The sequence below is a fragment of the Bubalus kerabau genome, chromosome 15, assembly GCF_029407905.1.
Source record: "Bubalus kerabau isolate K-KA32 ecotype Philippines breed swamp buffalo chromosome 15, PCC_UOA_SB_1v2, whole genome shotgun sequence".
NCBI classification, from domain to species: Eukaryota; Metazoa; Chordata; class Mammalia; order Artiodactyla; family Bovidae; genus Bubalus; species Bubalus kerabau.
The window spans coordinates 1,719,933-1,735,952 of NC_073638.1; the positions used below are offsets into that span (position 1 = coordinate 1,719,933).

General features: G+C 37.8%; 1 protein-coding gene across 4 annotated transcripts in view; it reads left to right on the plus strand.

Annotated features, from left to right (window-relative positions):
* KBTBD3 (kelch repeat and BTB domain containing 3) overlaps window positions 1–16,020 on the plus strand; it is a 77,418-nt gene that overhangs the window by 13,562 nt on the left and 47,836 nt on the right. The gene's annotated exons all lie outside the window — the stretch shown is intronic.

A 16,020-nucleotide genomic window follows, 5' to 3' on the forward strand; every position in this document is an offset into this window, starting at 1 on the left:
TTGTTAGTGTATAGGAATGTACGGGATTTCTGTATATTAATTTTATATCCTCTGACTTTACTGTATTCATTGATTAGCTCTAGTAATTTTCTGGTGGCATTTTTAGTGTTCTGTATATAGTATTATGTCATTCTACGAACAGTGAGAATTTTACTTTTTCTTTTCCAATCCGTACTCCTTTTATTTCTTGTTCTTCTCTGACTGCTATGGCTAGGACTTCCAAAACTGTATTGAATAATAGTGTTAAGAATGAACACCCTTAATCATGTTCCTGATCTTAAAATGTTTTTAGTTTTTCACCATTGAGAATAATGTTTTTCTGTGGGTTACTTGTACATGACCTTTATTGTGTTGAGGTATGTTCCTTTTCTACCCACATTCTGGAGAATTTTTTTATAATTATATTTATTTTAAATTGATTGCTTTACAATATTGGTTTAATTTCTCTCATACATCAACATGAATTAACCATAGATGTACATATGTCTCCTCCCTCTTGAACCTTCCTCCCACCTCCCAACCTTTCCCACCCTTCTAGGTTACTACAGAGCCCCAGTGTGAGTTCCCTGAGTTATACAGCAAATTCCCTTTGGCTGTCTGTTTTGCATATGTTAGTGTATGTCCCTCCATGCTGCTGTCTCCATTCATCTTGCCGTCTCCTTCTTCTCTCCTGCCCTTGTCCATAAATCTGTTCTCTGTGTTTTCTCCATTGCTGCCCTGCAAGTAGGTTCATCAGTACCATCTTTCTAGATTTCTTATATATGCATTAATATATGATATTTGTTTTTCTGACTTACTTCAGTGTGTGTAATAAGCTTTAGGTTCATCTACCTCATTAGAACTGACTCAGATGTGTTCCTTTTTATGGCTGAGTAGTATTCCATTATATATAGGTACCACAGCTTCTTGATCCATTCATCTGTCAATGGACATCTAGGTTGCTTCCATGTCCTCAGTTCAGTTCAGTCGCTCAGTCGTGTCCAACTCTTTGCGACCCCATGAATCGCAGCACGCCAGGCCTCCCTGTCCATCACCAACTCCCGGAGTTCACTCAGACTCAATGTCCATCGAGTCAGTGATGCCATCCAGCCATCTCATCCTCTGTCATGCCTTGTCCTCCTGCCCCCAATCCCTCCCAGCATCAGAGTCTTTTCCAATGAGTCAGCTCTTTGCATGAGGTGGCCAAAGTATTGGAGTTTCAGCTTTAGCATGATTCCTTCCAAAGAAATCCCAGGGCTGATCTCCTTCAGAATGGACTGGTTGGATCTCTGTGCAGTTCAATGGACTCTCAAGAGTCTTCTCCAACACCACAGTTCAAAAGCATCAATTCTTTGGCGCTCAGCCTTTTTCACAGTCCAACTCTCACATCCATACATGACCACAGGAAAAACCATAGCCTTGACTAGACGAACCTTTGTTGGCAAAGTAATGTCTCTCCTTTTTAATATGCTATCTAGGTTGGTCATAACTTTCCTTCCAAGGAGTAAGCGTCTTTTAATTTCATGGCTGCAGTCACCATCTGCAGTGATTTTGGAGCCCAGAAACATAAAGTCTGCCACTGTTTCCGCATCTTATTTCCCATGAAGTGATGGGACCGGATGCCATCATCTTCGTTTTCTGAATGTTGAGCTTTAAGCCAACTTTTTCACTCTCTATAGCTATAGTAAATGGTGCTACAGTAAACATTGGGGGGTACAGGTTTCTTTTTCAGTTTTGGGTTCCTCAGGGTATATGCCTAAAAGTGGTATTGCTGGGGTTATATGGTAGTTTTATTCCTGATTTTCTAAGGAATCTCCATACTGTCTTCCATCATGGCTCTGTGAATTCAGTATTCCCAATAGCAGTGCACGAGGGTTTCCTTTTCTCCACATCCTCTCCAGCACTTGTTTGTGGACTTTTTGATGATGGCAATTCTGACTGGTATGAGGTAATAGCTCATTGTAGTTTTTATTTACATTTCTCTAATAATGAGTGAGGTTGAGCATCTCTTCATGTGTTTATTAGCCATCCATATATTGTTGGAGAAATGTCTGTAGGTCTTTTGCCCACTTTTTGATTAGATTGTTTCTCTGGCATTGAGTTGTATGAATTGTTTGTATATTTTGGAGATTAATCCTTTGTCAGTTATTTCATTTGCTATTATTTTCTCCCATTCTGAGGGTTATCTTTTCACCTTGTTTACAGTTTCCTTTGGTGTGCAAAAGCTTTTAAGTTTAATTTGGTCCCACTTGTTTATTTTTGTTTTTATTTCCATTGTTCTAGGAGGTGGTTCATAGAGGATCTTGCTATGATTTATGTCATAACAGTGTTCTGCCTATGTTTTCTTCCAAGAGTTTTATAGTTTCTATAATTTCTATCAAACTATAGTTTTATAGTGTACATTTAGGTCTTTAATCCATTTCAGGTTTATCTTTGTGTATGGTGTTAGGAAGTGTACTAATTTCATTCTTCTACATGTTGTTGTCCAGTTCTCCCAGCACCACTTATTGAAGAAGCTATCTTTTTCCCCACTGTATATTCTTAACTCCTTTGTCAAAGATAAGGTGCCCCTAGGTACATGGGTTTGTCTCTGGGCTTTCTATCTTGTTCAGTTGGTCTATACTTTTCTTTTTGTGCCACTACCATACTGTCTTGATGACTGTAGCTTTGTAGTATAGTCTGAAATTAGGTAAGTTGATTCCTTCAAGTCCATTCTTCTTTCTCAAGATTGCTTTGGCTATTTGGGGTCTTTTGTGTTTCCATACAAACTGAGATTTTTTGTTCTAGTTCTGTGAAAAATGCCATTGGTAATTTGATAGGGATTGCCTTGAATCTGTTGATTGCATTTGGTAGTTCAGTCATTTTCACAATATTGATTCTTCCAAGCCAGGATCATGAAATATTCCTCTATCTATTTATATCATCCTTGATTTCTTTCATCAGTGTCTTATAGTTCGCTGAATACAGTTCTTTTTTTCTCTTTACGTAGATTTATTCCTAGGTATTTTATTCTTTTTGTTGCAATGGTAAATGGGATTGATTCCTTAATTTCTCTTTCTGATTTTTCATTGTTAGTATATAGGAATGCATGTGTTTTCTGTGTATCGATTTTGTATCCTGCAACTTTACCATATTCACTGATTAGCTCTAGTAATTTTCTGATAGTATCTTTAGGGTTTCTTATGTACAGTATCATGTTATCTGCAAATAGAGTTTTATTTCTTCCTTTCCAGTCTGGATTCTTTTTATTTGTTTTTCTTCTCTGATTTCTGTAGCTAGGACATCCAAAACTATGTTGAATAATAGGGCATCCTATCTCACAAGTGGGCACCCTTGTCTTGTTTCTGATTTTAGAGTGAATGCTTTCAGTTTCTCACCATTGAGAATCATGTTTGCGTTGGTTTGCTGTAAATGGCCTTTGTTAGTGGTGGATTCCTTCTGTGCCCATTTTTTGGAAGAGTTTATTTTAACATACATGGGTGCTGAATGTTGCAAAAGCTTTTTCTGCCTTTATTGAGATTATCATATGGTTTTATTTTTCAATTTGTTAATATGGTGTATCACATTGATTGATTTGTGTGTATTGAAGAATCCTTGCATTCCTGAGATAAACCCCATTTGGTAAGGGGATATCTGATGCTTTTAATATGTTGTTGGATTCTGTTTGCTAGTATTTTGTTGAGGATTTTTGTATCAATGTTATTAGTTATTGACTTCCCAGGTGGCACAGTGGTAAAGGAATCTACTTGCCATTACAGGAGACTCAGAATCACAGGTTCAACCTCCAGGACAGGCAGAACCCCTGGAGTAGGAAATGGGAAACCACTCTAGTATTCTAGCCTGGAAAATTCCATGGACAGAGGAGCCTGGTGGGCTACAGTTCATGGGATTGCAAAGAGTCGGACCTGAGAGCATGCATGTGGTACATGTCATCAGTGATATTGGCCTGTAATTTTCTTTTTTTGTGTATGTTTGTCACGTTTTGGTATCAGGGTGATGGTGGCTTATAAAAGGAGTTTGGGAGTTTTCCTTCCTCTGCAGTTTTCTGGAAGAGTTTGAGCAGCATATGGGTTAGCTCTTCTCTAAACTTTCGATAAAGCTTGCCTTTGAAACTATCTGGCACTGGGCTTTTGTTGGAAGATTTTTTGAGTAGAGTTTTGATTTCAGTGTTTGTGATTGATGTGTTCATTTTTTCTATTTCTTCCTGCCTCACTCTTGAAAGGTTGTACTTTTCATAGAATTCATCTGTTTCTTCCAGCTTGTCCATTTTATTGGCATATATTTTATTGGCATTTTATTGGCTCATAGTGGTGTTTTATAATCCTTTATATTTCTTTATTGTCTGTTGTAGCTTCTCTTTTGTCTATTCTAATTTTATTGATTTGAGTTTTCCCCTTTTTTTTCTTGATGAGTCTGGCTAACAGTCTGTCAGTTTTGCTTATCTTCTCAAAAAACCAGCTTTTAGTTTCACTGATTTTTTCCTATTGCCTCCTTCATTTCTTTTTCATTTATTTCTGATCTGATCTTTATAATTTCTTTCCTTCTAACAACTTTGGTTTTTTTTTTTTTTTTTGTTGTTGTTGTTCTTATTTTTCTAGTTGCTTAAATGTAAAGTTAGATTGTTTATTTGATGTTTTTCTTGTTTCTTGAGCTAGATTTATATTGCTATAAATTTTCCTCATAGCACTGGTTTTACTGAATCCTATAGGTTTTGAGTTGTTGTGTTTTTCTTTTTTGCTTTTCCCTCTTTGAGATCTTCAGTGAACTCTTGGTTATTTAGAAGCATGTTGTTTAGCCTCTCTGTGTTTGTGATTTTCTTTTACAGTTTATTCCTGTAGTTCATATCTAATCTTATAGCATTGTGGTAAAAAAAACAAAATGCTTGATATATTTTTAGTTTTACTTTTTTTAAACTTACCAAGGCTAATTTGTGACCCCAAGATGTTATCTTTCCTGGATTTTGTTTCTTACGCACTAGAGAAAAAAGTGAAATCTACTGTTTTTGGATAAAATGTCCTATAGAAATCAATTAAGTCCATCTGGCCCAATGTATCATTTAAAACTTGTGTTTCCTTAGTAATTTTTGTGTATGGATGACCTGTCCATTGGTGTGAGTGAGATTTTAAAGTCCCCCTCTATTATTATGTTAGTGTTGATTTCTCCTTGTATAATTGTTAGCATTTCCTTATATATTGAGGTTCTTCTATGTTTGGTGCATATATATTTTTGATTGTTATATCTTCTTCCTGGATTAGTCCCTTGATCTTTATGTAGTATCCTTCCTTGTTTCCAGTATTTTACATTTACATTGTAAATGTAAAATAGACATTGTAAATGTCTGGTTAGGCTACTCCTAAACTTCCTTTTGATTTTCACTTGCATGGAATATATTTTTTAAGTTAAGCTCCATACTTTCAATCTCTGTGTGTCCCTATGTTTGAAGTGGGTTTCTTGTAGATGGCGTACATAGGGGTCTTGTTTCTGTATCCGTTTATCCTGTCTGTGTCTTTTGCTTGGAGCATTTAATCCATTTACATTTAAGGTAATTAGTGATATGCATGGTCCTATTACCACTTATTTTATTGTTTGGGGTTTGTTTTTGTAGGTCTTCTCTTACTCTTGTGTTTCCTCTTTAGAGACGTTCCTTTAGTATTTGTCATAAAGCTGGTTTGGTGGTGCTGAATTCTCTTAACTTTTGCTTCTATGTAAAGCTTTTGATTTCTCTGTCAAATCTGAATGAGATCCTTACTCTAAAAAGTAGTCTTGGTTTTAGGTTTTTTCTTTTCATCATTTTAAGTATATCCTGCTACTCCCTTCTGGACTGCAAACTTTCTGCTGAAACATCAGTTATTAGCTTTATGGGAATCCCCTTGTACATTATTTGTTGTTTTGCCCTTGCTCTTTTCATAGGTTTTCTTTGTGTCTAATTTTTGTTAGTTTGATTAATATGTGTCTTAGTCTGTTTCTCTTTGGTTTTATCCTGTGTGGGACTCTGGGCTTCCTGGGCTTGTATGGTATTTCCTTTCCCATATTAGGGAAGTTTTTGACTATAATCGCCTCAAATATTTTCTCATACCCTTTCTATTTGTTTTCTTCTTCTGAGACCTCAATAATTCAAATGTTGGTGTGCTTAATTATGTTACAGTCGTCTCTGAGACTGTCTTCTTTTCATTCTTTTTTCTTTATTCTGCTCTCTTTCAGTTATTTCCATCATTTTATCTTCCTGCTCACTTATCCATTCTTCTGCCTCAATAATTCTGCTCTTGGTTTCCTCTAGTGTATTTTTCATCTCAGTTGTTTTGTTTTTCATTGCTGATTATGTGTTCTTTATTTCTACTAGGTACTTAGTAAACATTTCTTGTATCTTCTAAGTCTGTGCCTCAATTCTGTTTATCTGTGCTTCCATTTTCCACATTTTTGGATCATCTTTACTTTCATTACTCTGAATACTTTTTCAAGTAGGCTGCCTATTTCTTCTTCATTTGTTTGGTTTTGTGGGTTTTACCGTGTTCCTTCATCTACTGTATGTTTCCCTGTCTTTTCCTTTCGTTTAATTTACTGTGCTTGGGGTCTCCTTTCCGTAGCTGCAAGGTCGTAGTTCATGTTGTGGACTTGGTCCCCAGCTGGTGGGTTTGGACCAGTGCCTTGTGAAGCTTTACTTGGTGGTGGGGATTGGTGCCTGTGTTCTGGTGGTTGGAGTTGGATCTTGTCTCTCTGAAGGGCAGTACTACATCCAGTGGTTTGTGTGGGGTGTCTGTAAACAAGGTATGGCATTGGGACACACCTCTGCTACTGGGCAGTGTTATGTTCATGTTTTGCTGATGGTTTGGCATCAGACATCTGGCATTGGAGCTTTCTGGCCTTTTGTGTTGCATGGTCTTAGTGTTGAGATGGCGGCCTTTGGGAGAGCTCTTGCTGTTTAATATTCCATGGGATTGGGAGTTCTCTCATGGTGCAACACCCTGGACTCAGGTATCCTACCTTGGAGATTCAGGCCTGACTCCTTCTGTAGCCCCAAGACTCCACAAGCCACACAGCATAAAAGGGAAAGAAAAAGTCATAAAGGGCACAAAAAAGGAGTGAGAGAAGAGGGAAAAAACAAAAGAAAAGAGGGGAAAGAGTGAAAAAAAGAAATGAAAAGCAAAAGGAAAAAGAAAACGTCAACTATAGAAAGAAAAAAAAAAAAAAAGGGACAGACAAAACCCACGACAAATGGTAAAGCAACACAAGCAACAATCAACAGACAAGAATAAACAAAGGAGCTTTCATACTCACAAAGAGAATAGAAAAAAAAAAGAAGAAGAAAAAAGAATAAAAATAGGAACCAAAAAAGGAAGAGTACATTCAAGCCAATAAACAAATGCTAAGTGAAAACAAATACTAAAAACTAGAGTAGCAAAAATACAATATCAAAAATGTGGAAAAAATGGAATATAACTAGAGTACTGTAAAAATAGAAAAATAATAAATTTATTCAAAAGTAAAAGGTTTCTAAAAAGGAAAAGTAAGTTAAAAAATAAAAATTAAAGGAATAATAAAGAACACCATTACAACAGTATGAAAAAGAAAAAATATATACGTACATATATAGAGAGAAGAATGTCCTCCTGAATCCTCCGTTGTCCTTGCGTACAGTGTGTACTAGGCATTCTGTTTACTCAGGAAGTCCTCCAACATTTCTGGGAAGGTCTCTGGACCTGTTGTGGATGCTGTACGGTCAGCTCAGACTCAGATCTGGTCTTACTCCAGCTTGTTCTTGCACCCAAAGTCCACAGTTGCCCCCAAAGTCCACAGCCTTAGGCTCTTTCTGGAGATTTAATCTGCTGCACCTGTGGCTAGAGGAGCACATGCCCTTCCTCTTCTTCCATCCTACAACCCCTGGTGCTCAGCTTTGGTTTTGGCCCTGCTTCTGCTTGTAGGCCACCCTCCAATGTCTGTTCCCCACCCAGACAAGAGTGAATGAGAGTAGCAGCTGATCAGGGCTTGCTTGCTCAGTTTGACTTGGGAGAGGGAGTGCTATGGGAGACACAACTGGGACATAGGGAAGTGCCCACTGAGGTGGAGGCCTGCAGGAAGTTGCTATAGTCAGGCCGTCATGTGCTCCCTCAGGGGAGTTGGCCTTGGTTCATGTGTCCCTCAGCAGAGCCAAGCTGCAAAGTTTCCCCAGAAGGTGTGGGCAGTGACCTGTGCCTGCTCATTACTTGGTGAAAGCTGCTGCCTCTGAGGTTGGGACCACAGTGGCATTTTGTCAACAACCTCTGGCCCTCGCCTTGGCTTTAGAGGTGGCCAGTCAGCCTGCATTCCCCACTCTGGGATCATAAACTGCAGTCATGGCTAGTGCCACATCTGGCACTTCTGCCAGCTTTGGCAGTGGTGGCCAGTATACCTGCCTCTGGGGTAGCAGTCCACATCTGTGGCTTCTCCCATCTATGGCTTTCACAAAGGCAGAGTCCTGTAGTCTGTGCATGTGTGGAATTAGAGTTTCCCTGCAGCAGTGATCCCTTGACTCTCTGGAAGGCCCATGCTTTACCCTGGACTCGCCTAGCTGTATTGTACTAGTTCCCTCAGATTAGCATCATTTCTGTCAACCCCAGTTTTCCCTCTGGGGTCCAGTGCCTGAAGCCTGAGCCTCAGCACCCAGCCCCAAATCACTGTAGTGGGCATGCAAACAGCATCTCAACTGGGAAGTGCTGGTCAGCAGTTATCTCTGTGGTGAATTCTTTTCATTTTGCCTTCCTAATGTTGCTGCGTTCCCCTTTGAGGTTCTGAAGATGCTCCTGTCCCCACCCATGAGGGGGTTTCTGAGTGTGCAGACTTTTTCTCCTTCACAGCTCCCTCCCTGAAGTTCAGATCCCCATCCCAAGTCCTTTGTCTTTCATTGTTCTTGTATCTTTTGCCCTACTTCATTCTGTGGAGATTAGCTTGCCTTTTTGGAAGTCTGGCATCTTCTGCCAGCATCCAGGTGTTCCGAATGAGTTGTTCCACATGCAGATGCATTTATGATGTATTTGTGGGGGATGGTGATCTCCCCACCTTCCTTTATGGTATAGTCTTACTTTATGGTATAGTCTTACTCCTCTGCCATTTTGAAAGTCCCCCAAAGAACTTCTTTATACTTATATCATTGAGTTTAATTCTTCATGAAAAAATGAGACTTAATCTAACAATCCAAATTACATTCATATTTTTATCATCAGTGAACTTAATATAAAAAAATTTATGGTTGAGTTTTAAAATCGATGTTCTCGAGGTCTGTGCCACAATGAAGAAATAGAGATTTTATCCTTTTGAAAGTCTCAGATTTGGATATCTTCTTGTTGTTTTACATTCAACTTATTTTTAAAAACTGAGGAACCAGTTACACCAAAAATAAAAGGAAATTTTCTTTGAATATTCTGAGTGTTTTGAACAAGAACAAAACTGTAAGGTCAAAATAGTTTCTGATTTGAATTTATATGTCATTGTCTTTTTCTCTTCATTTTTAAAAGAGTAACTACGGATACACAGGAAGTTACAAAACTAGTACAGAGAGATCACATGTATCCTTCACACAGTTTCCCCAGTTTTATATCTTACATAATTATTGTTCAAATTCAAAACCAGGAATTTGACATTGATACAGTGTGTGTATAATTTCATGTCATTTTATCACCTGTGTTAGATTCCTGTGGCTACTGTCAACAATCAAGTCTCCTTTGTGTATATCCACTTCCTCCAACCCCCCACAACAGAGCCTTCAGTCCCTGGAAACCTCTAGTCTGTTTCTCATGCCTATAATTTTATCATTTAAAGGATATTTTAGAAGTGGAATTATAAAATATGTGACCTTTAGAGACTGAATTTTCATTCATGGTAATGCTCTTGTAATTCATCTAAATTGTGTATATAGTAATTTGTTCCTTTTTAAAGGTGAGTTATACTTCGTGGTATGGATGGTCCAGTTTGTATACTCATCTGTTTGTTTAGCAACATTTTGGTTGTTTCCAGTTTTTGATTATATAAATAAAGCTGCTATGAAAAGTTATATACAGGATTTTATGCCCACATAAATTTTTATTTCTCCTAGGATAAATGCTCAGGTCTGTGATTATTGGGTTGTATAATATGTGTTTAGTTTCCTGCCCCTTAGTTTTATTGAGATATAATTATATATAACATTGTATTTTTGGTGTACATCATGATTCCTGCAATGCAGGAGATGCAGGAAACATGGATTTGATCCCTGGGTTAGGAAGATCCCCTGGAAGAGGAAATGGCAACCTTCCCCAGTATTCTTGCCTGAGAAATACCATGGACAGAGGAATCTGGCAGGCTATGTCCAAAGGGTCACAGAGCGTTGGACACAACTGAGCAGATGAACACATGCATACATGTATTGCTAAATAATTACCACAATAAGTTAGCATCTATCTTCCGAAGTTAGTTTTTTCTTCTTATGTGAACTTGTAAGGTCTAATTCTCTTAGTAACTTTCAGATATTCCACATAGTATTGTTAACTATTGTCATCATGCTGAATGTTACATTTCCAGAACTTATTTATCTTATAACTGGAAATTTGTATATTCTTATTACCTTTACCCAGTTCTCCCCTGCACACACACACCCACCCACCTTTGACTAACATTAATTTGTTCTTTTTCTATGACTTTAGGTTTTTAGATCCCACATGTAAGTGACATCATACAATATTTGTCTTTCTCCATTTGATCTAGCATAATGCCCTTAAGGTCAATCCATGTTGTCACAACTAGCAATATTCCTTCTTTTTTATGGCTGAATATTTTTTCTCTGTATGTGTGTGTGTATATACATATTATTTTTTCTTTATCCTTTCATTTACCCATGAGCCTTTACAATGTCTCCATGTCTTGGGTATTGTGAACAATGCTACAGTGAAGTGGGGGTACAGACAGCTATTCAGGATGGTGATTTGATGTATTTTGAGTATATACCCAGAAGTTGAATTGCTGAATCATGTGGTACTTCTCTCTGGAGGAGGAAATGGTAACCCACTCCAGTTACCTTTGCCTGGAAAATCCCATGGACGGAGAAGCCTAGTGGACTATAGTCCATGGGTCGCAAAGAGTTAGACACCACTGAAGCATGAAGTGGTACTTCTGTCTTTTTCAAGAAATGTGCAGACTATTTTTTATTTGACTATACCTGTTTACATTCACAACAGATGTATACAAAGGTTTCTTTCCTTTTATCCACATCCACAACACCACTTGTTATTGCTTCTGTTTTTGACAGTAGCCATGCCAACAAGTGTGAGGTGATCTATTAGGGTTTTGATTTGTGATGTTGAGTACCTTTTCACGTTCCTGTTGGCCATTTGAATATCTTTTTTGGAAAAAGAAGGCTATTTGAGTTCTTTGCCCATTTTTAATTGTGTTATTTGGATTTTTTTGCTATTGAGTTGTTTGAGTTTGTTATACAGTTTGGATGTTGACGTTTTATCAGATGTGTGGTTTGAGAATATTTTGTCGCATTTTATAGATTGCCTTTTCATTTTGTAGATTGTTTCATTTACTGTACAGAAACCTTGTGGCTTGCTATAGTCCCACTTGTTTATTTTTTTGTGTCTGCGCTTTAGGTGTCATACCCCGCCCGCCCCGCCCCTGCAAAAATCATTGCTATTACTGTGATCAAGGAGCTTATTCTTCATTTTTCTCCTGGGAGTTTTATGGTATCAGATTTTACATTTAACTCTTTAATTTTGAGTTAATTTTTGTGGATATTGTGAAATAGGGATGTAGTTTCATTCTTTGGCATGTGAATATCCATTTTCCTCAGCTAAATTTTTGAAGAAATTTGTCTTTTTACCACTGAGTTTGTGGCCTTCTTGTCAAACATTAGTTGAACTTACATGTGTTTCCCATTAGTCTATGTATCTGGTTTTGTCCTAGTGCATACTGTTTTGATTACTGTAGCTTTGTAATATAATTTAAAATCAAGACATGATGTGTCTAGCTTTGTTCTTTCTCAGGATTGTTTTGCCTATTTAGTGTCTATGATAGTTCTATATAAATTGCAAGATTTTTTTTTTTTCCTTCTGTTATTTGTGTGTGTGTGTGTGTGTGTGTGTGTGTGAGAGAGAGAGAAATGCCTAGGAAATCATGATAGGGATTGTATTGACTCTATAGATGGCTTTGTGTTGTATGGACATTTTAATAATGTTAATTCTTCAAATCCAAGAACATTTAATATCTTTACATTTATTTATGTCTTCTTCAGTTTCTTTCATTAGTATCCTGTACTTTTTGGTGTGTTAAGTTTTTCACCTACATGGTTAATGTACTCCTAAAAAGCCTTTTGATGAAAGTGAAAGAGGAGAGTGAAAAAGTTGGCTTAAAGCTCAACATTCAGAAAATGAAGATCATGGTATCTGGTCCCATCACTTCATGGGAAATAGATGGGGAAACAGTGGAAACAGTGGCAGACTTTATTTTTTTGGGCTCCAAAATCACTGCAGATGGTGACTGCAGCCATGAAATTAAAAGGCGCTTACTCCTTGGAAGGAAAATTATGACCAACCTAGATAGCGTATTGAAAAGCAGAGACATTACTTTGCCAACAAAGGTTCGTCTAGTCAAGGCTATGGTTTTTCCAGTGGTCATGTATGGATGTGAGAGTTGGACTGTGAAGAAGGCTGAATGCCGAAGAATTGATGCTTTTGAACTGTGGTGTTGGAGAAGACTCTTGAGAGTCCCTTGGACTGCAAGGAGATCCAACCAGTCCATTCTAAAGAATACCCAGGAGATCAGTCCTGGGTGTTCTTTGGAAGGAATGATACTAAAGCTGAAACTCCAATACTTAGACCACCTCATGCGAAGAGTTGACTCTTGGAAAAGACTCTGATGCTGGGAGGGATTGGGGGCAGGAGAAGGGGACGACAGAGAATGAGATGGCTGTATGGCATCACCAACCCGATGGACATGAGTTTGAGTGAACTCCGGGAGTTGGTGATGGACAGGGAGGCCTGGCTTGCTGCAATTCATGGGGTCGCAAAGAGTCGGACACGACAGAGCGACTGAACTGAACTGAAGTATTATATTGTTGTTGATGCTGCCATAAGTGAGAATGTTTTATTTACTTCATAGTTAATTTCATTCTTAGCATATACAAGACCTGGAGCTGACTGTTGCTCATATCATGAATTCCTTATTCCAAAATTCAGACTTAAATTGAAGAAAGTAGGGAAAACCATTAGCCCATTCAAGAATGACCTAAATCAAACCCTTACGATTTTACAGTGGAAGTGATAAATAGATTCGAGGGATTAGATCTGATAGAGTACCCGAAGAACTATGGATGGAGGTTCATAACATTGTACAGGAGACAGTGACCAAAACTGTACAAAAAAGATCTTAATGAGCTGGATAACCCCAATGGTGTGGTCATTCACCTAGAACCAGACATTCTCGAATGTGAAGTCAAGTGGGCTTTAGGAGGCATTGCTATGAAAAAATCTAGGTACGGTATTGGAATTCCAGCTGAGCTATTTCAAACCCTAAAAGTTGATGCTGTGAAAGTGCTGCACTTGATATGTCAGCAAATTTGGAACTCAACACTGCCCACAGGACTGGAAAGGGTCAGTTTTCATTCCAATCCTAAAGAAGGGCCGTACCTAAGAGTGTTCTAACTACTGTACAGTTGTGCTCATTTCACATGCTAGCAAAGTAACGCTCAAAGTCCTTCAAGTTTGGCTTCAACAGTATGTGAACTGAGAACTTCCAGATGAACAAGCTGGATTTAGAAAAGGCAGAGGAACCAGAGATCAAATTGCTAACATCCATATGGATCACAAAAAAACAAGGGGATTCTAGAAAAGCATTTACGTCTGCTTCTTTGACTACGCTAAAGCCTTTGACTGTGTGTATCACAACAAACTGTGGGAAATTCCTAAAGAGATGGGAAAACCAGACCACCTTGCTTATTTAATTATATGCAGAGTGCATCATGTGAAATGCTGGGCTGGATGAATTACAAACTGGGATCAAGATTGCCAGGAGAAATATCAACAACCTCAGATATGCAGATGATACCAGCCTATTGGCAGAAAATGAAGAGGAACTAAAGAGCCTCTTGAAAGTGAAAGAAAGTGAAAAAGCAAAAAACTAGTGCTGGCATCTGGTCCCATCACTTCATAGCAAGTAGATTGGTAAAAAGTAGAAACAGTGCAGATTTTATTTTCTTGGGCTCCAAAATCACTGCAGATGTTAACTGCAGCCATGAAATGAAAAGACATTTGCTCCTTGGAAGAAAAGCTGTCATAAACCTTGTCAGTGTATTAAAAAGCAGAGACATCACTTTGCCAACAAAGGTTCATATTGTCAAGGCTATGGTTTTTCCTTCCAGTAGTTGTGTATGGCTGTGAGATTTAGACCACAAAGAAGGCTAATTGCTGAAGAATTGATGGTTTCAAACTGTGGTTTTGGAGAAGACTCTCAAGAATCCCTTGGACAGCAAGGAGATCAAACCAGTTAATCCTAAAGGAAATCAACCCTGAATATTCACTGGAAGGACTGATGCTGAAGCTGAAGTTCCAATACTTTGGCCACCAGATGGGAAAAACCGACTCATTGGAAAAGACCTTGATGCTGACAGAGATTGAGGGCAGGATGAGAATGGGGTGACAGAGAAAGATGATTGGATGGCATCAGTGAATCAGTGGTCTTTGAGTTTGAGCAAAGAGGTAGAGAAGGACAGGGAAGCCTGGCATGCTGCAGTCCATGAGGTGCAAAGAGTCAGACACAACAACAATTTTTGTATGTTGATATTGTATCTAGTAATTTTGCTTAATTTATTAATGCTTACATTTCTTGGTGGAGTCTATGGAATTTTCTACTTAGGTAAAGACTTCTGTTGCCATTTGGTTAATAGTGTTGAGTTTCTTTTTTATCTCTCTTCTTTGTGACTTGACTTTTTGTAGTAATATTCTTTGACTGGCTTCTGAGATAGCTCAGTTGGTAATGATTCCGCCTGCAATGCAGGAGACCTGGGTTTGATCCTGGGGTTGGGAAGATCCCCTGGAGAAGGAAATGGCTATCCACTCCAGTATTCTGGCCTGGAGAATTCCAGGGACTGTGTAGTCCATGAGGTCGCAAAGAGTTGGACACGATTGAGCAACTTTCACTTCACAGTCTTTGACTCTTGTCATAATCATTAGTGTAACTACTATAGGTTTTTTGCTTTTGGTTACCATGAGACTTACATAAAATTTATGTTTTTAACTTATTGTTTTAATCTGACACAGTTTTTGCATATATAAATTTTATATTTTTACTTCTCCTTTTCCATTTTAAATTATTGATGTTTTAGTTTATATGTATTTTATATTATGCATCTAATACATTATTTTAGTTATGGTTGTCTATTAGTATTTATTTTAAAATTTTGAATTATGTATCACCATTATAATATTAGAGAATCTGACTTTGTATATTTACCCAGTTAGCTTTACACTTACATTTATGTGTTTTTATCATGTTTTAAATAACTCCCTTTATTATTTCTTTGAAGGCAAATCTAGTGGAAATGAACTCACTGAGTTTTTGTGTTTTCAGAAAATTCTTTATCTTTCATTAATTTCTGAAAGATGATTTTGTTGGGTGTAGTATTCCTGAGACAGTGTTTTGTTTTCTTTCAGTATTTTGAATATATCACCCCATTCTCTCCAGAACTACTAAGTTTCTGTTGAGAAATCGGACCACAGTCTATTGGGAGTGGTCCCTTGTATATGATGTGTTGTTCCTCTGCTCCTTTTAAAATTCTTTCTTGTCTGACTTTTGACAGTGTAATTACAATGTGTCTCTATAGCTGTTTTGGAGTAGTCTATTTGGCGTTCTTTGGGCCTCATGGCTTTTGATATCCATATCTGTCCCCAGGTTTGTACAGCCATTATTGCTTTAAAAATATTTTCTGTTCTTTTTTCTTCTGGGATTCTCATAATGCAGTTGTTATTCATTTGATGATATCTTGTGGTTTTCATAGACAGTTTTACTCTTTTGCACTTTTTTGGTCTTCCAGCTGAATGA